Here is a 22,153-nt window from a genome sequence, read left to right on the forward strand (position 1 = left end):
TTGCTGCTCTCTTTGTAGGCAAGCAAGGGTTTGTTGCAACTGCAATTCTTACTTCTTCTTGAAATGTAGGGACGACAGTACATTCCATCACATCCACCTAGTGTACACAGGTAGGTCCATTGTGGCGGGTAGGCGGCTGGCTGCTTTAATGGCTGTTTGCTGTTCCCCTACTCCACTCCACTCCACTATTTGACTGTGGTGCTGCATCAATCAGTGGCTGGCTCAGGTGCAGCTCTTTAACTTACCTAGGAGGGAGGGAGGGAGGGAGGGCGGAGAGAAGACAAGGAAGGTGAATGAGCTGTTCCAATGTGAAATGCCGGAAACACAGAAACACAGAAGACACACACACACACACACACAACAAGAGGTGGCAATGTATTCATTAATTGCATTTAATAAATGAGCTCATTATCACACATGACTGTACAAATGCATTGTCCAACAGGTGTTGAAATAATGGGATTAAAAGGGGAGATCCCTTCAGAAAGACAGAAACAATGGCAAAGAGAAAAAACACTTTTGGAATCTGATTTTAGTCAACACATAAGGGAAGGGTGCACCGGTCCTGGAAATACTGCAATACCAGGTCAATGCGTGGAGTGGACAGAGCAAGCTCTATTTCCATCTCCCTGTTCTAAAAATCCATTTAATATATGGTCCCCAGATAGGGGACGTATCAGATATTAAACTGATAAGAACAGATTTTTTTTTTTTTTTTTTTTTTATTGAAAGCCCGAGCCGTGCTTTCTATCACCCAAGTGCATAAAAAGTGCAGAGGTGCCACACAAAAAGTGCACAAGGATGCGGTCTATCGCAGCCCTTCTCTTAAAAGAGAGAGGCCCCGCATAACCATTCCCTGACCCTCCAAACCATAGGCCTAGAGGATCAAGGATCGATGGTCCCCCCTCGCCGAAGCTTAGGGAGACCCAAACACACTCCTAGGCTTCTACCTGGGCTGCCACCCCAGTGTCCACCTAGGAGCCTGCATCCTAGTTGCACCTCCCCTCCGAAGAAGGGAGGCCGGGTTGCAGGGGAAAAAGGAACCAGAAGGCCACACATTTTCCCCCTAGACCTCAGGAGGGTCCCAAAAGGGCACCGCATCCCAAAATCCTTGTGACAAACGTGACAAACACACAGTGAAAAACAAAATTAAATAAGTGGATGTGCGCTGTGATACAGCCTGGACATCCGCCAGGTATATAAAAATTCCTCATCTCCCAGCCAGAAGGCCGGGAGAATAAAGGTGTGTGCTTAAAAGTGTGAAAGAAGAGTGCGTGCAAGTGTGCCTTCACTCAGTGGGATCCCACCCCCAGTGAGTTAGGGCACCCCAGGGTCACCAGCCCTGGGGCACATAGCAACTCGGGCTTTCAAACTACCCGACCTCCTGACCTCGATCCGGCGGTCGCCTGGTCACCTACAAATGGTACCTTTAAACCAAATGCGTACACCAGAGCGATGACCGTTGTGGTTCCCTGCCCTCACCTCGGCGTTCTGTCATCCCCCTACGATGGCCCACGTACCACCGGCAGGGATGATTACTAACCTCAGCTTGAGCAGGTACTACACTTGATCTTAGCCAAAAGGCCGAGAAGCGATAACCCGAGCGGCCCTTGCCTTGCCCGAGCCTGTCCCATACTGCTGTTCACCCCTTGCAGCGATTCAGCCTACTCCTAGGCAATTCCATGGGGCCCTGCAGGCTCACACACATTTACAGCTACTAAGCGGGAGGTGAATAAAGGCCGGAGAGGAAGCCAGACAGGATTTGCTTCTTTTGCTTGCACCACAATGCAGTGCTGAAAGAGGAGGAATCTACATAAAAACGCCTTCCTGGCAACGCCCAAATGCCCTCCTGCCATGCAGATAAACACTGGCAGCGGCAGCAAGTGCATGCCCACAGCCACCCCTTGTTCCTTCACACCTTGTATCAGCTTTAATCCAGTCCTGTGCTGCCTGCTGAGCAGCACTGAACAACACTGCCTGGGCCCAGGCTTTTATCTCTGAGGCAGGCCCCATTATGATGTCAGAAAGCTGGCTCTGGAATCCTGAGGGCTCCACTATGACACGTGCAAAGTTCCGTCTGAACTTTATATAAGACTGTGAGGCTCAGTCAGTCACTCAGTGTTGCCTGAGAGGGCAACACTGCAACAGCCGGCCGCCAGGCTGTCTTTTTTTTGCACATTTATTTGCCTCCAGGAGGCCACAAGAGGGAGACAAGGGACTGCAAAATGGAAAATAGGCATCCACCAACTTTACAGACAACTTCTCTTTGCTCCTACAACCTCCATCCTTGCACAGTTTGTTATTCTTCCAGGTAACATAGTAACAAATCCAAATTGCTGCTCTCTTTGTAGGCAAGCAAGGGTTTGTTGCAACTGCAATTCTTACTTCTTCTTGAAATGTAGGGACGACAGTACATTCCATCACATCCACCTAGTGTACACAGGTAGGTCCATTGTGGCGGGTAGGCGGCTGGCTGCTTTAATGGCTGTTTGCTGTTCCCCTACTCCACTCCACTCCACTATTTGACTGTGGTGCTGCATCAATCAGTGGCTGGCTCAGGTGCAGCTCTTTAACTTACCTAGGAGGGAGGGAGGGAGGGCGGAGAGAAGACAAGGAAGGTGAATGAGCTGTTCCAATGTGAAATGCCGGAAACACAGAAACACAGAAGACACACACACACACACACACACACACACAACAAGAGGTGGCAATGTATTCATTAATTGCATTTAATAAATGAGCTCATTATCACACATGACTGTACAAATGCATTGTCCAACAGGTGTTGAAATAATGGGATTAAAAGGGGAGATCCCTTCAGAAAGACAGAAACAATGGCAAAGAGAAAAAACACTTTTGGAATCTGATTTTAGTCAACACATAAGGGAAGGGTGCACCGGTCCTGGAAATACTGCAATACCAGGTCAATGCGTGGAGTGGACAGAGCAAGCTCTATTTCCATCTCCCTGTTCTAAAAATCCATTTAATATATGGTCCCCAGATAGGGGACGTATCAGATATTAAACTGATAAGAACAGATACTACACTTGATCTTAGCCAAAAGGCCGAGAAGCGATAACCCGAGCGGCCCTTGCCTTGCCCGAGCCTGTCCCATACTGCTGTTCACCCCTTGCAGCGATTCAGCCTACTCCTAGGCAATTCCATGGGGCCCTGCAGGCTCACACACATTTACAGCTACTAAGCGGGAGGTGAATAAAGGCCGGAGAGGAAGCCAGACAGGATTTGCTTCTTTTGCTTGCACCACAATGCAGTGCTGAAAGAGGAGGAATCTACATAAAAACGCCTTCCTGGCAACGCCCAAATGCCCTCCTGCCATGCAGATAAACACTGGCAGCGGCAGCAAGTGCATGCCCACAGCCACCCCTTGTTCCTTCACACCTTGTATCAGCTTTAATCCAGTCCTGTGCTGCCTGCTGAGCAGCACTGAACAACACTGCCTGGGCCCAGGCTTTTATCTCTGAGGCAGGCCCCATTATGATGTCAGAAAGCTGGCTCTGGAATCCTGAGGGCTCCACTATGACACGTGCAAAGTTCCGTCTGAACTTTATATAAGACTGTGAGGCTCAGTCAGTCACTCAGTGTTGCCTGAGAGGGCAACACTGCAACAGCCGGCCGCCAGGCTGTCTTTTTTTTGCACATTTATTTGCCTCCAGGAGGCCACAAGAGGGAGACAAGGGACTGCAAAATGGAAAATAGGCATCCACCAACTTTACAGACAACTTCTCTTTGCTCCTACAACCTCCATCCTTGCACAGTTTGTTATTCTTCCAGGTAACATAGTAACAAATCCAAATTGCTGCTCTCTTTGTAGGCAAGCAAGGGTTTGTTGCAACTGCAATTCTTACTTCTTCTTGAAATGTAGGGACGACAGTACATTCCATCACATCCACCTAGTGTACACAGGTAGGTCCATTGTGGCGGGTAGGCGGCTGGCTGCTTTAATGGCTGTTTGCTGTTCCCCTACTCCACTCCACTCCACTATTTGACTGTGGTGCTGCATCAATCAGTGGCTGGCTCAGGTGCAGCTCTTTAACTTACCTAGGAGGGAGGGAGGGAGGGCGGAGAGAAGACAAGGAAGGTGAATGAGCTGTTCCAATGTGAAATGCCGGAAACACAGAAACACAGAAGACACACACACACACACACACACACACACAACAAGAGGTGGCAATGTATTCATTAATTGCATTTAATAAATGAGCTCATTATCACACATGACTGTACAAATGCATTGTCCAACAGGTGTTGAAATAATGGGATTAAAAGGGGAGATCCCTTCAGAAAGACAGAAACAATGGCAAAGAGAAAAAACACTTTTGGAATCTGATTTTAGTCAACACATAAGGGAAGGGTGCACCGGTCCTGGAAATACTGCAATACCAGGTCAATGCGTGGAGTGGACAGAGCAAGCTCTATTTCCATCTCCCTGTTCTAAAAATCCATTTAATATATGGTCCCCAGATAGGGGACGTATCAGATATTAAACTGATAAGAACAGATACTACACTTGATCTTAGCCAAAAGGCCGAGAAGCGATAACCCGAGCGGCCCTTGCCTTGCCCGAGCCTGTCCCATACTGCTGTTCACCCCTTGCAGCGATTCAGCCTACTCCTAGGCAATTCCATGGGGCCCTGCAGGCTCACACACATTTACAGCTACTAAGCGGGAGGTGAATAAAGGCCGGAGAGGAAGCCAGACAGGATTTGCTTCTTTTGCTTGCACCACAATGCAGTGCTGAAAGAGGAGGAATCTACATAAAAACGCCTTCCTGGCAACGCCCAAATGCCCTCCTGCCATGCAGATAAACACTGGCAGCGGCAGCAAGTGCATGCCCACAGCCACCCCTTGTTCCTTCACACCTTGTATCAGCTTTAATCCAGTCCTGTGCTGCCTGCTGAGCAGCACTGAACAACACTGCCTGGGCCCAGGCTTTTATCTCTGAGGCAGGCCCCATTATGATGTCAGAAAGCTGGCTCTGGAATCCTGAGGGCTCCACTATGACACGTGCAAAGTTCCGTCTGAACTTTATATAAGACTGTGAGGCTCAGTCAGTCACTCAGTGTTGCCTGAGAGGGCAACACTGCAACAGCCGGCCGCCAGGCTGTCTTTTTTTTGCACATTTATTTGCCTCCAGGAGGCCACAAGAGGGAGACAAGGGACTGCAAAATGGAAAATAGGCATCCACCAACTTTACAGACAACTTCTCTTTGCTCCTACAACCTCCATCCTTGCACAGTTTGTTATTCTTCCAGGTAACATAGTAACAAATCCAAATTGCTGCTCTCTTTGTAGGCAAGCAAGGGTTTGTTGCAACTGCAATTCTTACTTCTTCTTGAAATGTAGGGACGACAGTACATTCCATCACATCCACCTAGTGTACACAGGTAGGTCCATTGTGGCGGGTAGGCGGCTGGCTGCTTTAATGGCTGTTTGCTGTTCCCCTACTCCACTCCACTCCACTATTTGACTGTGGTGCTGCATCAATCAGTGGCTGGCTCAGGTGCAGCTCTTTAACTTACCTAGGAGGGAGGGAGGGAGGGCGGAGAGAAGACAAGGAAGGTGAATGAGCTGTTCCAATGTGAAATGCCGGAAACACAGAAACACAGAAGACACACACACACACACACACACACACACAACAAGAGGTGGCAATGTATTCATTAATTGCATTTAATAAATGAGCTCATTATCACACATGACTGTACAAATGCATTGTCCAACAGGTGTTGAAATAATGGGATTAAAAGGGGAGATCCCTTCAGAAAGACAGAAACAATGGCAAAGAGAAAAAACACTTTTGGAATCTGATTTTAGTCAACACATAAGGGAAGGGTGCACCGGTCCTGGAAATACTGCAATACCAGGTCAATGCGTGGAGTGGACAGAGCAAGCTCTATTTCCATCTCCCTGTTCTAAAAATCCATTTAATATATGGTCCCCAGATAGGGGACGTATCAGATATTAAACTGATAAGAACAGATACTACACTTGATCTTAGCCAAAAGGCCGAGAAGCGATAACCCGAGCGGCCCTTGCCTTGCCCGAGCCTGTCCCATACTGCTGTTCACCCCTTGCAGCGATTCAGCCTACTCCTAGGCAATTCCATGGGGCCCTGCAGGCTCACACACATTTACAGCTACTAAGCGGGAGGTGAATAAAGGCCGGAGAGGAAGCCAGACAGGATTTGCTTCTTTTGCTTGCACCACAATGCAGTGCTGAAAGAGGAGGAATCTACATAAAAACGCCTTCCTGGCAACGCCCAAATGCCCTCCTGCCATGCAGATAAACACTGGCAGCGGCAGCAAGTGCATGCCCACAGCCACCCCTTGTTCCTTCACACCTTGTATCAGCTTTAATCCAGTCCTGTGCTGCCTGCTGAGCAGCACTGAACAACACTGCCTGGGCCCAGGCTTTTATCTCTGAGGCAGGCCCCATTATGATGTCAGAAAGCTGGCTCTGGAATCCTGAGGGCTCCACTATGACACGTGCAAAGTTCCGTCTGAACTTTATATAAGACTGTGAGGCTCAGTCAGTCACTCAGTGTTGCCTGAGAGGGCAACACTGCAACAGCCGGCCGCCAGGCTGTCTTTTTTTTGCACATTTATTTGCCTCCAGGAGGCCACAAGAGGGAGACAAGGGACTGCAAAATGGAAAATAGGCATCCACCAACTTTACAGACAACTTCTCTTTGCTCCTACAACCTCCATCCTTGCACAGTTTGTTATTCTTCCAGGTAACATAGTAACAAATCCAAATTGCTGCTCTCTTTGTAGGCAAGCAAGGGTTTGTTGCAACTGCAATTCTTACTTCTTCTTGAAATGTAGGGACGACAGTACATTCCATCACATCCACCTAGTGTACACAGGTAGGTCCATTGTGGCGGGTAGGCGGCTGGCTGCTTTAATGGCTGTTTGCTGTTCCCCTACTCCACTCCACTCCACTATTTGACTGTGGTGCTGCATCAATCAGTGGCTGGCTCAGGTGCAGCTCTTTAACTTACCTAGGAGGGAGGGAGGGAGGGCGGAGAGAAGACAAGGAAGGTGAATGAGCTGTTCCAATGTGAAATGCCGGAAACACAGAAACACAGAAGACACACACACACACACACACACACACACAACAAGAGGTGGCAATGTATTCATTAATTGCATTTAATAAATGAGCTCATTATCACACATGACTGTACAAATGCATTGTCCAACAGGTGTTGAAATAATGGGATTAAAAGGGGAGATCCCTTCAGAAAGACAGAAACAATGGCAAAGAGAAAAAACACTTTTGGAATCTGATTTTAGTCAACACATAAGGGAAGGGTGCACCGGTCCTGGAAATACTGCAATACCAGGTCAATGCGTGGAGTGGACAGAGCAAGCTCTATTTCCATCTCCCTGTTCTAAAAATCCATTTAATATATGGTCCCCAGATAGGGGACGTATCAGATATTAAACTGATAAGAACAGATTTTTTTTTTTTTTTTTTATTGAAAGCCCGAGCCGTGCTTTCTATCACCCAAGTGCATAAAAAGTGCAGAGGTGCCACACAAAAAGTGCACAAGGATGCGGTCTATCGCAGCCCTTCTCTTAAAAGAGAGAGGCCCCGCATAACCATTCCCTGACCCTCCAAACCATAGGCCTAGAGGATCAAGGATCGATGGTCCCCCCTCGCCGAAGCTTAGGGAGACCCAAACACACTCCTAGGCTTCTACCTGGGCTGCCACCCCAGTGTCCACCTAGGAGCCTGCATCCTAGTTGCACCTCCCCTCCGAAGAAGGGAGGCCGGGTTGCAGGGGAAAAAGGAACCAGAAGGCCACACATTTTCCCCCTAGACCTCAGGAGGGTCCCAAAAGGGCACCGCATCCCAAAATCCTTGTGACAAACGTGACAAACACACAGTGAAAAACAAAATTAAATAAGTGGATGTGCGCTGTGATACAGCCTGGACATCCGCCAGGTATATAAAAATTCCTCATCTCCCAGCCAGAAGGCCGGGAGAATAAAGGTGTGTGCTTAAAAGTGTGAAAGAAGAGTGCGTGCAAGTGTGCCTTCACTCAGTGGGATCCCACCCCCAGTGAGTTAGGGCACCCCAGGGTCACCAGCCCTGGGGCACATAGCAACTCGGGCTTTCAAACTACCCGACCTCCTGACCTCGATCCGGCGGTCGCCTGGTCACCTACAAATGGTACCTTTAAACCAAATGCGTACACCAGAGCGATGACCGTTGTGGTTCCCTGCCCTCACCTCGGCGTTCTGTCATCCCCCTACGATGGCCCACGTACCACCGGCAGGGATGATTACTAACCTCAGCTTGAGCAGGTACTACACTTGATCTTAGCCAAAAGGCCGAGAAGCGATAACCCGAGCGGCCCTTGCCTTGCCCGAGCCTGTCCCATACTGCTGTTCACCCCTTGCAGCGATTCAGCCTACTCCTAGGCAATTCCATGGGGCCCTGCAGGCTCACACACATTTACAGCTACTAAGCGGGAGGTGAATAAAGGCCGGAGAGGAAGCCAGACAGGATTTGCTTCTTTTGCTTGCACCACAATGCAGTGCTGAAAGAGGAGGAATCTACATAAAAACGCCTTCCTGGCAACGCCCAAATGCCCTCCTGCCATGCAGATAAACACTGGCAGCGGCAGCAAGTGCATGCCCACAGCCACCCCTTGTTCCTTCACACCTTGTATCAGCTTTAATCCAGTCCTGTGCTGCCTGCTGAGCAGCACTGAACAACACTGCCTGGGCCCAGGCTTTTATCTCTGAGGCAGGCCCCATTATGATGTCAGAAAGCTGGCTCTGGAATCCTGAGGGCTCCACTATGACACGTGCAAAGTTCCGTCTGAACTTTATATAAGACTGTGAGGCTCAGTCAGTCACTCAGTGTTGCCTGAGAGGGCAACACTGCAACAGCCGGCCGCCAGGCTGTCTTTTTTTTGCACATTTATTTGCCTCCAGGAGGCCACAAGAGGGAGACAAGGGACTGCAAAATGGAAAATAGGCATCCACCAACTTTACAGACAACTTCTCTTTGCTCCTACAACCTCCATCCTTGCACAGTTTGTTATTCTTCCAGGTAACATAGTAACAAATCCAAATTGCTGCTCTCTTTGTAGGCAAGCAAGGGTTTGTTGCAACTGCAATTCTTACTTCTTCTTGAAATGTAGGGACGACAGTACATTCCATCACATCCACCTAGTGTACACAGGTAGGTCCATTGTGGCGGGTAGGCGGCTGGCTGCTTTAATGGCTGTTTGCTGTTCCCCTACTCCACTCCACTCCACTATTTGACTGTGGTGCTGCATCAATCAGTGGCTGGCTCAGGTGCAGCTCTTTAACTTACCTAGGAGGGAGGGAGGGAGGGCGGAGAGAAGACAAGGAAGGTGAATGAGCTGTTCCAATGTGAAATGCCGGAAACACAGAAACACAGAAGACACACACACACACACACACACACACACAACAAGAGGTGGCAATGTATTCATTAATTGCATTTAATAAATGAGCTCATTATCACACATGACTGTACAAATGCATTGTCCAACAGGTGTTGAAATAATGGGATTAAAAGGGGAGATCCCTTCAGAAAGACAGAAACAATGGCAAAGAGAAAAAACACTTTTGGAATCTGATTTTAGTCAACACATAAGGGAAGGGTGCACCGGTCCTGGAAATACTGCAATACCAGGTCAATGCGTGGAGTGGACAGAGCAAGCTCTATTTCCATCTCCCTGTTCTAAAAATCCATTTAATATATGGTCCCCAGATAGGGGACGTATCAGATATTAAACTGATAAGAACAGATACTACACTTGATCTTAGCCAAAAGGCCGAGAAGCGATAACCCGAGCGGCCCTTGCCTTGCCCGAGCCTGTCCCATACTGCTGTTCACCCCTTGCAGCGATTCAGCCTACTCCTAGGCAATTCCATGGGGCCCTGCAGGCTCACACACATTTACAGCTACTAAGCGGGAGGTGAATAAAGGCCGGAGAGGAAGCCAGACAGGATTTGCTTCTTTTGCTTGCACCACAATGCAGTGCTGAAAGAGGAGGAATCTACATAAAAACGCCTTCCTGGCAACGCCCAAATGCCCTCCTGCCATGCAGATAAACACTGGCAGCGGCAGCAAGTGCATGCCCACAGCCACCCCTTGTTCCTTCACACCTTGTATCAGCTTTAATCCAGTCCTGTGCTGCCTGCTGAGCAGCACTGAACAACACTGCCTGGGCCCAGGCTTTTATCTCTGAGGCAGGCCCCATTATGATGTCAGAAAGCTGGCTCTGGAATCCTGAGGGCTCCACTATGACACGTGCAAAGTTCCGTCTGAACTTTATATAAGACTGTGAGGCTCAGTCAGTCACTCAGTGTTGCCTGAGAGGGCAACACTGCAACAGCCGGCCGCCAGGCTGTCTTTTTTTTGCACATTTATTTGCCTCCAGGAGGCCACAAGAGGGAGACAAGGGACTGCAAAATGGAAAATAGGCATCCACCAACTTTACAGACAACTTCTCTTTGCTCCTACAACCTCCATCCTTGCACAGTTTGTTATTCTTCCAGGTAACATAGTAACAAATCCAAATTGCTGCTCTCTTTGTAGGCAAGCAAGGGTTTGTTGCAACTGCAATTCTTACTTCTTCTTGAAATGTAGGGACGACAGTACATTCCATCACATCCACCTAGTGTACACAGGTAGGTCCATTGTGGCGGGTAGGCGGCTGGCTGCTTTAATGGCTGTTTGCTGTTCCCCTACTCCACTCCACTCCACTATTTGACTGTGGTGCTGCATCAATCAGTGGCTGGCTCAGGTGCAGCTCTTTAACTTACCTAGGAGGGAGGGAGGGAGGGCGGAGAGAAGACAAGGAAGGTGAATGAGCTGTTCCAATGTGAAATGCCGGAAACACAGAAACACAGAAGACACACACACACACACACACACACACACAACAAGAGGTGGCAATGTATTCATTAATTGCATTTAATAAATGAGCTCATTATCACACATGACTGTACAAATGCATTGTCCAACAGGTGTTGAAATAATGGGATTAAAAGGGGAGATCCCTTCAGAAAGACAGAAACAATGGCAAAGAGAAAAAACACTTTTGGAATCTGATTTTAGTCAACACATAAGGGAAGGGTGCACCGGTCCTGGAAATACTGCAATACCAGGTCAATGCGTGGAGTGGACAGAGCAAGCTCTATTTCCATCTCCCTGTTCTAAAAATCCATTTAATATATGGTCCCCAGATAGGGGACGTATCAGATATTAAACTGATAAGAACAGATTTTTTTTTTTTTTTTTTATTGAAAGCCCGAGCCGTGCTTTCTATCACCCAAGTGCATAAAAAGTGCAGAGGTGCCACACAAAAAGTGCACAAGGATGCGGTCTATCGCAGCCCTTCTCTTAAAAGAGAGAGGCCCCGCATAACCATTCCCTGACCCTCCAAACCATAGGCCTAGAGGATCAAGGATCGATGGTCCCCCCTCGCCGAAGCTTAGGGAGACCCAAACACACTCCTAGGCTTCTACCTGGGCTGCCACCCCAGTGTCCACCTAGGAGCCTGCATCCTAGTTGCACCTCCCCTCCGAAGAAGGGAGGCCGGGTTGCAGGGGAAAAAGGAACCAGAAGGCCACACATTTTCCCCCTAGACCTCAGGAGGGTCCCAAAAGGGCACCGCATCCCAAAATCCTTGTGACAAACGTGACAAACACACAGTGAAAAACAAAATTAAATAAGTGGATGTGCGCTGTGATACAGCCTGGACATCCGCCAGGTATATAAAAATTCCTCATCTCCCAGCCAGAAGGCCGGGAGAATAAAGGTGTGTGCTTAAAAGTGTGAAAGAAGAGTGCGTGCAAGTGTGCCTTCACTCAGTGGGATCCCACCCCCAGTGAGTTAGGGCACCCCAGGGTCACCAGCCCTGGGGCACATAGCAACTCGGGCTTTCAAACTACCCGACCTCCTGACCTCGATCCGGCGGTCGCCTGGTCACCTACAAATGGTACCTTTAAACCAAATGCGTACACCAGAGCGATGACCGTTGTGGTTCCCTGCCCTCACCTCGGCGTTCTGTCATCCCCCTACGATGGCCCACGTACCACCGGCAGGGATGATTACTAACCTCAGCTTGAGCAGGTACTACACTTGATCTTAGCCAAAAGGCCGAGAAGCGATAACCCGAGCGGCCCTTGCCTTGCCCGAGCCTGTCCCATACTGCTGTTCACCCCTTGCAGCGATTCAGCCTACTCCTAGGCAATTCCATGGGGCCCTGCAGGCTCACACACATTTACAGCTACTAAGCGGGAGGTGAATAAAGGCCGGAGAGGAAGCCAGACAGGATTTGCTTCTTTTGCTTGCACCACAATGCAGTGCTGAAAGAGGAGGAATCTACATAAAAACGCCTTCCTGGCAACGCCCAAATGCCCTCCTGCCATGCAGATAAACACTGGCAGCGGCAGCAAGTGCATGCCCACAGCCACCCCTTGTTCCTTCACACCTTGTATCAGCTTTAATCCAGTCCTGTGCTGCCTGCTGAGCAGCACTGAACAACACTGCCTGGGCCCAGGCTTTTATCTCTGAGGCAGGCCCCATTATGATGTCAGAAAGCTGGCTCTGGAATCCTGAGGGCTCCACTATGACACGTGCAAAGTTCCGTCTGAACTTTATATAAGACTGTGAGGCTCAGTCAGTCACTCAGTGTTGCCTGAGAGGGCAACACTGCAACAGCCGGCCGCCAGGCTGTCTTTTTTTTGCACATTTATTTGCCTCCAGGAGGCCACAAGAGGGAGACAAGGGACTGCAAAATGGAAAATAGGCATCCACCAACTTTACAGACAACTTCTCTTTGCTCCTACAACCTCCATCCTTGCACAGTTTGTTATTCTTCCAGGTAACATAGTAACAAATCCAAATTGCTGCTCTCTTTGTAGGCAAGCAAGGGTTTGTTGCAACTGCAATTCTTACTTCTTCTTGAAATGTAGGGACGACAGTACATTCCATCACATCCACCTAGTGTACACAGGTAGGTCCATTGTGGCGGGTAGGCGGCTGGCTGCTTTAATGGCTGTTTGCTGTTCCCCTACTCCACTCCACTCCACTATTTGACTGTGGTGCTGCATCAATCAGTGGCTGGCTCAGGTGCAGCTCTTTAACTTACCTAGGAGGGAGGGAGGGAGGGCGGAGAGAAGACAAGGAAGGTGAATGAGCTGTTCCAATGTGAAATGCCGGAAACACAGAAACACAGAAGACACACACACACACACACACACACACACAACAAGAGGTGGCAATGTATTCATTAATTGCATTTAATAAATGAGCTCATTATCACACATGACTGTACAAATGCATTGTCCAACAGGTGTTGAAATAATGGGATTAAAAGGGGAGATCCCTTCAGAAAGACAGAAACAATGGCAAAGAGAAAAAACACTTTTGGAATCTGATTTTAGTCAACACATAAGGGAAGGGTGCACCGGTCCTGGAAATACTGCAATACCAGGTCAATGCGTGGAGTGGACAGAGCAAGCTCTATTTCCATCTCCCTGTTCTAAAAATCCATTTAATATATGGTCCCCAGATAGGGGACGTATCAGATATTAAACTGATAAGAACAGATACTACACTTGATCTTAGCCAAAAGGCCGAGAAGCGATAACCCGAGCGGCCCTTGCCTTGCCCGAGCCTGTCCCATACTGCTGTTCACCCCTTGCAGCGATTCAGCCTACTCCTAGGCAATTCCATGGGGCCCTGCAGGCTCACACACATTTACAGCTACTAAGCGGGAGGTGAATAAAGGCCGGAGAGGAAGCCAGACAGGATTTGCTTCTTTTGCTTGCACCACAATGCAGTGCTGAAAGAGGAGGAATCTACATAAAAACGCCTTCCTGGCAACGCCCAAATGCCCTCCTGCCATGCAGATAAACACTGGCAGCGGCAGCAAGTGCATGCCCACAGCCACCCCTTGTTCCTTCACACCTTGTATCAGCTTTAATCCAGTCCTGTGCTGCCTGCTGAGCAGCACTGAACAACACTGCCTGGGCCCAGGCTTTTATCTCTGAGGCAGGCCCCATTATGATGTCAGAAAGCTGGCTCTGGAATCCTGAGGGCTCCACTATGACACGTGCAAAGTTCCGTCTGAACTTTATATAAGACTGTGAGGCTCAGTCAGTCACTCAGTGTTGCCTGAGAGGGCAACACTGCAACAGCCGGCCGCCAGGCTGTCTTTTTTTTGCACATTTATTTGCCTCCAGGAGGCCACAAGAGGGAGACAAGGGACTGCAAAATGGAAAATAGGCATCCACCAACTTTACAGACAACTTCTCTTTGCTCCTACAACCTCCATCCTTGCACAGTTTGTTATTCTTCCAGGTAACATAGTAACAAATCCAAATTGCTGCTCTCTTTGTAGGCAAGCAAGGGTTTGTTGCAACTGCAATTCTTACTTCTTCTTGAAATGTAGGGACGACAGTACATTCCATCACATCCACCTAGTGTACACAGGTAGGTCCATTGTGGCGGGTAGGCGGCTGGCTGCTTTAATGGCTGTTTGCTGTTCCCCTACTCCACTCCACTCCACTATTTGACTGTGGTGCTGCATCAATCAGTGGCTGGCTCAGGTGCAGCTCTTTAACTTACCTAGGAGGGAGGGAGGGAGGGCGGAGAGAAGACAAGGAAGGTGAATGAGCTGTTCCAATGTGAAATGCCGGAAACACAGAAACACAGAAGACACACACACACACACACACACACACACAACAAGAGGTGGCAATGTATTCATTAATTGCATTTAATAAATGAGCTCATTATCACACATGACTGTACAAATGCATTGTCCAACAGGTGTTGAAATAATGGGATTAAAAGGGGAGATCCCTTCAGAAAGACAGAAACAATGGCAAAGAGAAAAAACACTTTTGGAATCTGATTTTAGTCAACACATAAGGGAAGGGTGCACCGGTCCTGGAAATACTGCAATACCAGGTCAATGCGTGGAGTGGACAGAGCAAGCTCTATTTCCATCTCCCTGTTCTAAAAATCCATTTAATATATGGTCCCCAGATAGGGGACGTATCAGATATTAAACTGATAAGAACAGATACTACACTTGATCTTAGCCAAAAGGCCGAGAAGCGATAACCCGAGCGGCCCTTGCCTTGCCCGAGCCTGTCCCATACTGCTGTTCACCCCTTGCAGCGATTCAGCCTACTCCTAGGCAATTCCATGGGGCCCTGCAGGCTCACACACATTTACAGCTACTAAGCGGGAGGTGAATAAAGGCCGGAGAGGAAGCCAGACAGGATTTGCTTCTTTTGCTTGCACCACAATGCAGTGCTGAAAGAGGAGGAATCTACATAAAAACGCCTTCCTGGCAACGCCCAAATGCCCTCCTGCCATGCAGATAAACACTGGCAGCGGCAGCAAGTGCATGCCCACAGCCACCCCTTGTTCCTTCACACCTTGTATCAGCTTTAATCCAGTCCTGTGCTGCCTGCTGAGCAGCACTGAACAACACTGCCTGGGCCCAGGCTTTTATCTCTGAGGCAGGCCCCATTATGATGTCAGAAAGCTGGCTCTGGAATCCTGAGGGCTCCACTATGACACGTGCAAAGTTCCGTCTGAACTTTATATAAGACTGTGAGGCTCAGTCAGTCACTCAGTGTTGCCTGAGAGGGCAACACTGCAACAGCCGGCCGCCAGGCTGTCTTTTTTTTGCACATTTATTTGCCTCCAGGAGGCCACAAGAGGGAGACAAGGGACTGCAAAATGGAAAATAGGCATCCACCAACTTTACAGACAACTTCTCTTTGCTCCTACAACCTCCATCCTTGCACAGTTTGTTATTCTTCCAGGTAACATAGTAACAAATCCAAATTGCTGCTCTCTTTGTAGGCAAGCAAGGGTTTGTTGCAACTGCAATTCTTACTTCTTCTTGAAATGTAGGGACGACAGTACATTCCATCACATCCACCTAGTGTACACAGGTAGGTCCATTGTGGCGGGTAGGCGGCTGGCTGCTTTAATGGCTGTTTGCTGTTCCCCTACTCCACTCCACTCCACTATTTGACTGTGGTGCTGCATCAATCAGTGGCTGGCTCAGGTGCAGCTCTTTAACTTACCTAGGAGGGAGGGAGGGAGGGCGGAGAGAAGACAAGGAAGGTGAATGAGCTGTTCCAATGTGAAATGCCGGAAACACAGAAACACAGAAGACACACACACACACACACACACACACACAACAAGAGGTGGCAATGTATTCATTAATTGCATTTAATAAATGAGCTCATTATCACACATGACTGTACAAATGCATTGTCCAACAGGTGTTGAAATAATGGGATTAAAAGGGGAGATCCCTTCAGAAAGACAGAAACAATGGCAAAGAGAAAAAACACTTTTGGAATCTGATTTTAGTCAACACATAAGGGAAGGGTGCACCGGTCCTGGAAATACTGCAATACCAGGTCAATGCGTGGAGTGGACAGAGCAAGCTCTATTTCCATCTCCCTGTTCTAAAAATCCATTTAATATATGGTCCCCAGATAGGGGACGTATCAGATATTAAACTGATAAGAACAGATTTTTTTTTTTTTTTTTTATTGAAAGCCCGAGCCGTGCTTTCTATCACCCAAGTGCATAAAAAGTGCAGAGGTGCCACACAAAAAGTGCACAAGGATGCGGTCTATCGCAGCCCTTCTCTTAAAAGAGAGAGGCCCCGCATAACCATTCCCTGACCCTCCAAACCATAGGCCTAGAGGATCAAGGATCGATGGTCCCCCCTCGCCGAAGCTTAGGGAGACCCAAACACACTCCTAGGCTTCTACCTGGGCTGCCACCCCAGTGTCCACCTAGGAGCCTGCATCCTAGTTGCACCTCCCCTCCGAAGAAGGGAGGCCGGGTTGCAGGGGAAAAAGGAACCAGAAGGCCACACATTTTCCCCCTAGACCTCAGGAGGGTCCCAAAAGGGCACCGCATCCCAAAATCCTTGTGACAAACGTGACAAACACACAGTGAAAAACAAAATTAAATAAGTGGATGTGCGCTGTGATACAGCCTGGACATCCGCCAGGTATATAAAAATTCCTCATCTCCCAGCCAGAAGGCCGGGAGAATAAAGGTGTGTGCTTAAAAGTGTGAAAGAAGAGTGCGTGCAAGTGTGCCTTCACTCAGTGGGATCCCACCCCCAGTGAGTTAGGGCACCCCAGGGTCACCAGCCCTGGGGCACATAGCAACTCGGGCTTTCAAACTACCCGACCTCCTGACCTCGATCCGGCGGTCGCCTGGTCACCTACAAATGGTACCTTTAAACCAAATGCGTACACCAGAGCGATGACCGTTGTGGTTCCCTGCCCTCACCTCGGCGTTCTGTCATCCCCCTACGATGGCCCACGTACCACCGGCAGGGATGATTACTAACCTCAGCTTGAGCAGGTACTACACTTGATCTTAGCCAAAAGGCCGAGAAGCGATAACCCGAGCGGCCCTTGCCTTGCCCGAGCCTGTCCCATACTGCTGTTCACCCCTTGCAGCGATTCAGCCTACTCCTAGGCAATTCCATGGGGCCCTGCAGGCTCACACACATTTACAGCTACTAAGCGGGAGGTGAATAAAGGCCGGAGAGGAAGCCAGACAGGATTTGCTTCTTTTGCTTGCACCACAATGCAGTGCTGAAAGAGGAGGAATCTACATAAAAACGCCTTCCTGGCAACGCCCAAATGCCCTCCTGCCATGCAGATAAACACTGGCAGCGGCAGCAAGTGCATGCCCACAGCCACCCCTTGTTCCTTCACACCTTGTATCAGCTTTAATCCAGTCCTGTGCTGCCTGCTGAGCAGCACTGAACAACACTGCCTGGGCCCAGGCTTTTATCTCTGAGGCAGGCCCCATTATGATGTCAGAAAGCTGGCTCTGGAATCCTGAGGGCTCCACTATGACACGTGCAAAGTTCCGTCTGAACTTTATATAAGACTGTGAGGCTCAGTCAGTCACTCAGTGTTGCCTGAGAGGGCAACACTGCAACAGCCGGCCGCCAGGCTGTCTTTTTTTTGCACATTTATTTGCCTCCAGGAGGCCACAAGAGGGAGACAAGGGACTGCAAAATGGAAAATAGGCATCCACCAACTTTACAGACAACTTCTCTTTGCTCCTACAACCTCCATCCTTGCACAGTTTGTTATTCTTCCAGGTAACATAGTAACAAATCCAAATTGCTGCTCTCTTTGTAGGCAAGCAAGGGTTTGTTGCAACTGCAATTCTTACTTCTTCTTGAAATGTAGGGACGACAGTACATTCCATCACATCCACCTAGTGTACACAGGTAGGTCCATTGTGGCGGGTAGGCGGCTGGCTGCTTTAATGGCTGTTTGCTGTTCCCCTACTCCACTCCACTCCACTATTTGACTGTGGTGCTGCATCAATCAGTGGCTGGCTCAGGTGCAGCTCTTTAACTTACCTAGGAGGGAGGGAGGGAGGGCGGAGAGAAGACAAGGAAGGTGAATGAGCTGTTCCAATGTGAAATGCCGGAAACACAGAAACACAGAAGACACACACACACACACACACACACACACAACAAGAGGTGGCAATGTATTCATTAATTGCATTTAATAAATGAGCTCATTATCACACATGACTGTACAAATGCATTGTCCAACAGGTGTTGAAATAATGGGATTAAAAGGGGAGATCCCTTCAGAAAGACAGAAACAATGGCAAAGAGAAAAAACACTTTTGGAATCTGATTTTAGTCAACACATAAGGGAAGGGTGCACCGGTCCTGGAAATACTGCAATACCAGGTCAATGCGTGGAGTGGACAGAGCAAGCTCTATTTCCATCTCCCTGTTCTAAAAATCCATTTAATATATGGTCCCCAGATAGGGGACGTATCAGATATTAAACTGATAAGAACAGATACTACACTTGATCTTAGCCAAAAGGCCGAGAAGCGATAACCCGAGCGGCCCTTGCCTTGCCCGAGCCTGTCCCATACTGCTGTTCACCCCTTGCAGCGATTCAGCCTACTCCTAGGCAATTCCATGGGGCCCTGCAGGCTCACACACATTTACAGCTACTAAGCGGGAGGTGAATAAAGGCCGGAGAGGAAGCCAGACAGGATTTGCTTCTTTTGCTTGCACCACAATGCAGTGCTGAAAGAGGAGGAATCTACATAAAAACGCCTTCCTGGCAACGCCCAAATGCCCTCCTGCCATGCAGATAAACACTGGCAGCGGCAGCAAGTGCATGCCCACAGCCACCCCTTGTTCCTTCACACCTTGTATCAGCTTTAATCCAGTCCTGTGCTGCCTGCTGAGCAGCACTGAACAACACTGCCTGGGCCCAGGCTTTTATCTCTGAGGCAGGCCCCATTATGATGTCAGAAAGCTGGCTCTGGAATCCTGAGGGCTCCACTATGACACGTGCAAAGTTCCGTCTGAACTTTATATAAGACTGTGAGGCTCAGTCAGTCACTCAGTGTTGCCTGAGAGGGCAACACTGCAACAGCCGGCCGCCAGGCTGTCTTTTTTTTGCACATTTATTTGCCTCCAGGAGGCCACAAGAGGGAGACAAGGGACTGCAAAATGGAAAATAGGCATCCACCAACTTTACAGACAACTTCTCTTTGCTCCTACAACCTCCATCCTTGCACAGTTTGTTATTCTTCCAGGTAACATAGTAACAAATCCAAATTGCTGCTCTCTTTGTAGGCAAGCAAGGGTTTGTTGCAACTGCAATTCTTACTTCTTCTTGAAATGTAGGGACGACAGTACATTCCATCACATCCACCTAGTGTACACAGGTAGGTCCATTGTGGCGGGTAGGCGGCTGGCTGCTTTAATGGCTGTTTGCTGTTCCCCTACTCCACTCCACTCCACTATTTGACTGTGGTGCTGCATCAATCAGTGGCTGGCTCAGGTGCAGCTCTTTAACTTACCTAGGAGGGAGGGAGGGAGGGCGGAGAGAAGACAAGGAAGGTGAATGAGCTGTTCCAATGTGAAATGCCGGAAACACAGAAACACAGAAGACACACACACACACACACACACACACACAACAAGAGGTGGCAATGTATTCATTAATTGCATTTAATAAATGAGCTCATTATCACACATGACTGTACAAATGCATTGTCCAACAGGTGTTGAAATAATGGGATTAAAAGGGGAGATCCCTTCAGAAAGACAGAAACAATGGCAAAGAGAAAAAACACTTTTGGAATCTGATTTTAGTCAACACATAAGGGAAGGGTGCACCGGTCCTGGAAATACTGCAATACCAGGTCAATGCGTGGAGTGGACAGAGCAAGCTCTATTTCCATCTCCCTGTTCTAAAAATCCATTTAATATATGGTCCCCAGATAGGGGACGTATCAGATATTAAACTGATAAGAACAGATACTACACTTGATCTTAGCCAAAAGGCCGAGAAGCGATAACCCGAGCGGCCCTTGCCTTGCCCGAGCCTGTCCCATACTGCTGTTCACCCCTTGCAGCGATTCAGCCTACTCCTAGGCAATTCCATGGGGCCCTGCAGGCTCACACACATTTACAGCTACTAAGCGGGAGGTGAATAAAGGCCGGAGAGGAAGCCAGACAGGATTTGCTTCTTTTGCTTGCACCACAATGCAGTGCTGAAAGAGGAGGAATCTACATAAAAACGCCTTCCTGGCAACGCCCAAATGCCCTCCTGCCATGCAGATAAACACTGGCAGCGGCAGCAAGTGCATGCCCACAGCCACCCCTTGTTCCTTCACACCTTGTATCAGCTTTAATCCAGTCCTGTGCTGCCTGCTGAGCAGCACTGAACAACACTGCCTGGGCCCAGGCTTTTATCTCTGAGGCAGGCCCCATTATGATGTCAGAAAGCTGGCTCTGGAATCCTGAGGGCTCCACTATGACACGTGCAAAGTTCCGTCTGAACTTTATATAAGACTGTGAGGCTCAGTCAGTCACTCAGTGTTGCCTGAGAGGGCAACACTGCAACAGCCGGCCGCCAGGCTGTCTTTTTTTTGCACATTTATTTGCCTCCAGGAGGCCACAAGAGGGAGACAAGGGACTGCAAAATGGAAAATAGGCATCCACCAACTTTACAGACAACTTCTCTTTGCTCCTACAACCTCCATCCTTGCACAGTTTGTTATTCTTCCAGGTAACATAGTAACAAATCCAAATTGCTGCTCTCTTTGTAGGCAAGCAAGGGTTTGTTGCAACTGCAATTCTTACTTCTTCTTGAAATGTAGGGACGACAGTACATTCCATCACATCCACCTAGTGTACACAGGTAGGTCCATTGTGGCGGGTAGGCGGCTGGCTGCTTTAATGGCTGTTTGCTGTTCCCCTACTCCACTCCACTCCACTATTTGACTGTGGTGCTGCATCAATCAGTGGCTGGCTCAGGTGCAGCTCTTTAACTTACCTAGGAGGGAGGGAGGGAGGGCGGAGAGAAGACAAGGAAGGTGAATGAGCTGTTCCAATGTGAAATGCCGGAAACACAGAAACACAGAAGACACACACACACACACACACACACACACAACAAGAGGTGGCAATGTATTCATTAATTGCATTTAATAAATGAGCTCATTATCACACATGACTGTACAAATGCATTGTCCAACAGGTGTTGAAATAATGGGATTAAAAGGGGAGATCCCTTCAGAAAGACAGAAACAATGGCAAAGAGAAAAAACACTTTTGGAATCTGATTTTAGTCAACACATAAGGGAAGGGTGCACCGGTCCTGGAAATACTGCAATACCAGGTCAATGCGTGGAGTGGACAGAGCAAGCTCTATTTCCATCTCCCTGTTCTAAAAATCCATTTAATATATGGTCCCCAGATAGGGGACGTATCAGATATTAAACTGATAAGAACAGATACTACACTTGATCTTAGCCAAAAGGCCGAGAAGCGATAACCCGAGCGGCCCTTGCCTTGCCCGAGCCTGTCCCATACTGCTGTTCACCCCTTGCAGCGATTCAGCCTACTCCTAGGCAATTCCATGGGGCCCTGCAGGCTCACACACATTTACAGCTACTAAGCGGGAGGTGAATAAAGGCCGGAGAGGAAGCCAGACAGGATTTGCTTCTTTTGCTTGCACCACAATGCAGTGCTGAAAGAGGAGGAATCTACATAAAAACGCCT

General features: G+C 48.7%; 13 non-coding genes and 4 pseudogenes across 13 annotated transcripts; all 17 read right to left on the minus strand.

Moving 5' to 3' along the window:
• Positions 1-549: 549 nt before the first annotated feature.
• LOC142718048 (U2 spliceosomal RNA) lies at positions 550-738 on the minus strand. Its single transcript, XR_012872199.1, has one exon. It is a non-coding gene; the product is annotated as a U2 spliceosomal RNA (small nuclear RNA).
• A 788-nt stretch (positions 739-1,526) lies between these two features.
• LOC142718056 (U2 spliceosomal RNA) lies at positions 1,527-1,596 on the minus strand (annotated as a pseudogene).
• Positions 1,597-2,886: 1,290 nt separating this feature from the next.
• LOC142718011 (U2 spliceosomal RNA) lies at positions 2,887-3,077 on the minus strand. The gene has a single exon (XR_012872165.1). It is a non-coding gene; the product is annotated as a U2 spliceosomal RNA (small nuclear RNA).
• Positions 3,078-4,367: 1,290 nt separating this feature from the next.
• LOC142718012 (U2 spliceosomal RNA) lies at positions 4,368-4,558 on the minus strand. Its single transcript, XR_012872166.1, has one exon. It is a non-coding gene; the product is annotated as a U2 spliceosomal RNA (small nuclear RNA).
• Positions 4,559-5,848: 1,290 nt separating this feature from the next.
• On the minus strand, positions 5,849-6,039 carry LOC142718014 (U2 spliceosomal RNA). The gene has a single exon (XR_012872167.1). It is a non-coding gene; the product is annotated as a U2 spliceosomal RNA (small nuclear RNA).
• A 1,290-nt stretch (positions 6,040-7,329) lies between these two features.
• LOC142718038 (U2 spliceosomal RNA) lies at positions 7,330-7,514 on the minus strand. The gene has a single exon (XR_012872189.1). It is a non-coding gene; the product is annotated as a U2 spliceosomal RNA (small nuclear RNA).
• Positions 7,515-8,302: 788 nt separating this feature from the next.
• Positions 8,303-8,372, minus strand: LOC142718058 (U2 spliceosomal RNA; annotated as a pseudogene).
• A 1,290-nt stretch (positions 8,373-9,662) lies between these two features.
• On the minus strand, positions 9,663-9,853 carry LOC142718015 (U2 spliceosomal RNA). The gene has a single exon (XR_012872168.1). It is a non-coding gene; the product is annotated as a U2 spliceosomal RNA (small nuclear RNA).
• Positions 9,854-11,143: 1,290 nt separating this feature from the next.
• Positions 11,144-11,328, minus strand: LOC142718039 (U2 spliceosomal RNA). The gene has a single exon (XR_012872190.1). It is a non-coding gene; the product is annotated as a U2 spliceosomal RNA (small nuclear RNA).
• Positions 11,329-12,116: 788 nt separating this feature from the next.
• On the minus strand, positions 12,117-12,186 carry LOC142718059 (U2 spliceosomal RNA; annotated as a pseudogene).
• A 1,290-nt stretch (positions 12,187-13,476) lies between these two features.
• On the minus strand, positions 13,477-13,667 carry LOC142718016 (U2 spliceosomal RNA). The gene has a single exon (XR_012872169.1). It is a non-coding gene; the product is annotated as a U2 spliceosomal RNA (small nuclear RNA).
• Positions 13,668-14,957: 1,290 nt separating this feature from the next.
• LOC142718017 (U2 spliceosomal RNA) lies at positions 14,958-15,148 on the minus strand. Its single transcript, XR_012872170.1, has one exon. It is a non-coding gene; the product is annotated as a U2 spliceosomal RNA (small nuclear RNA).
• Positions 15,149-16,438: 1,290 nt separating this feature from the next.
• On the minus strand, positions 16,439-16,623 carry LOC142718040 (U2 spliceosomal RNA). The gene has a single exon (XR_012872192.1). It is a non-coding gene; the product is annotated as a U2 spliceosomal RNA (small nuclear RNA).
• Positions 16,624-17,411: 788 nt separating this feature from the next.
• On the minus strand, positions 17,412-17,481 carry LOC142718060 (U2 spliceosomal RNA; annotated as a pseudogene).
• Positions 17,482-18,771: 1,290 nt separating this feature from the next.
• On the minus strand, positions 18,772-18,962 carry LOC142718018 (U2 spliceosomal RNA). The gene has a single exon (XR_012872172.1). It is a non-coding gene; the product is annotated as a U2 spliceosomal RNA (small nuclear RNA).
• A 1,290-nt stretch (positions 18,963-20,252) lies between these two features.
• On the minus strand, positions 20,253-20,443 carry LOC142718020 (U2 spliceosomal RNA). Its single transcript, XR_012872174.1, has one exon. It is a non-coding gene; the product is annotated as a U2 spliceosomal RNA (small nuclear RNA).
• Positions 20,444-21,733: 1,290 nt separating this feature from the next.
• Positions 21,734-21,924, minus strand: LOC142718021 (U2 spliceosomal RNA). The gene has a single exon (XR_012872175.1). It is a non-coding gene; the product is annotated as a U2 spliceosomal RNA (small nuclear RNA).
• Positions 21,925-22,153: the final 229 nt, after the last annotated feature.

This window comes from Rhinoderma darwinii, unplaced genomic scaffold (genome assembly GCF_050947455.1).
Source record: "Rhinoderma darwinii isolate aRhiDar2 unplaced genomic scaffold, aRhiDar2.hap1 Scaffold_4576, whole genome shotgun sequence".
Classification (NCBI taxonomy): domain Eukaryota; kingdom Metazoa; phylum Chordata; class Amphibia; order Anura; family Rhinodermatidae; genus Rhinoderma; species Rhinoderma darwinii.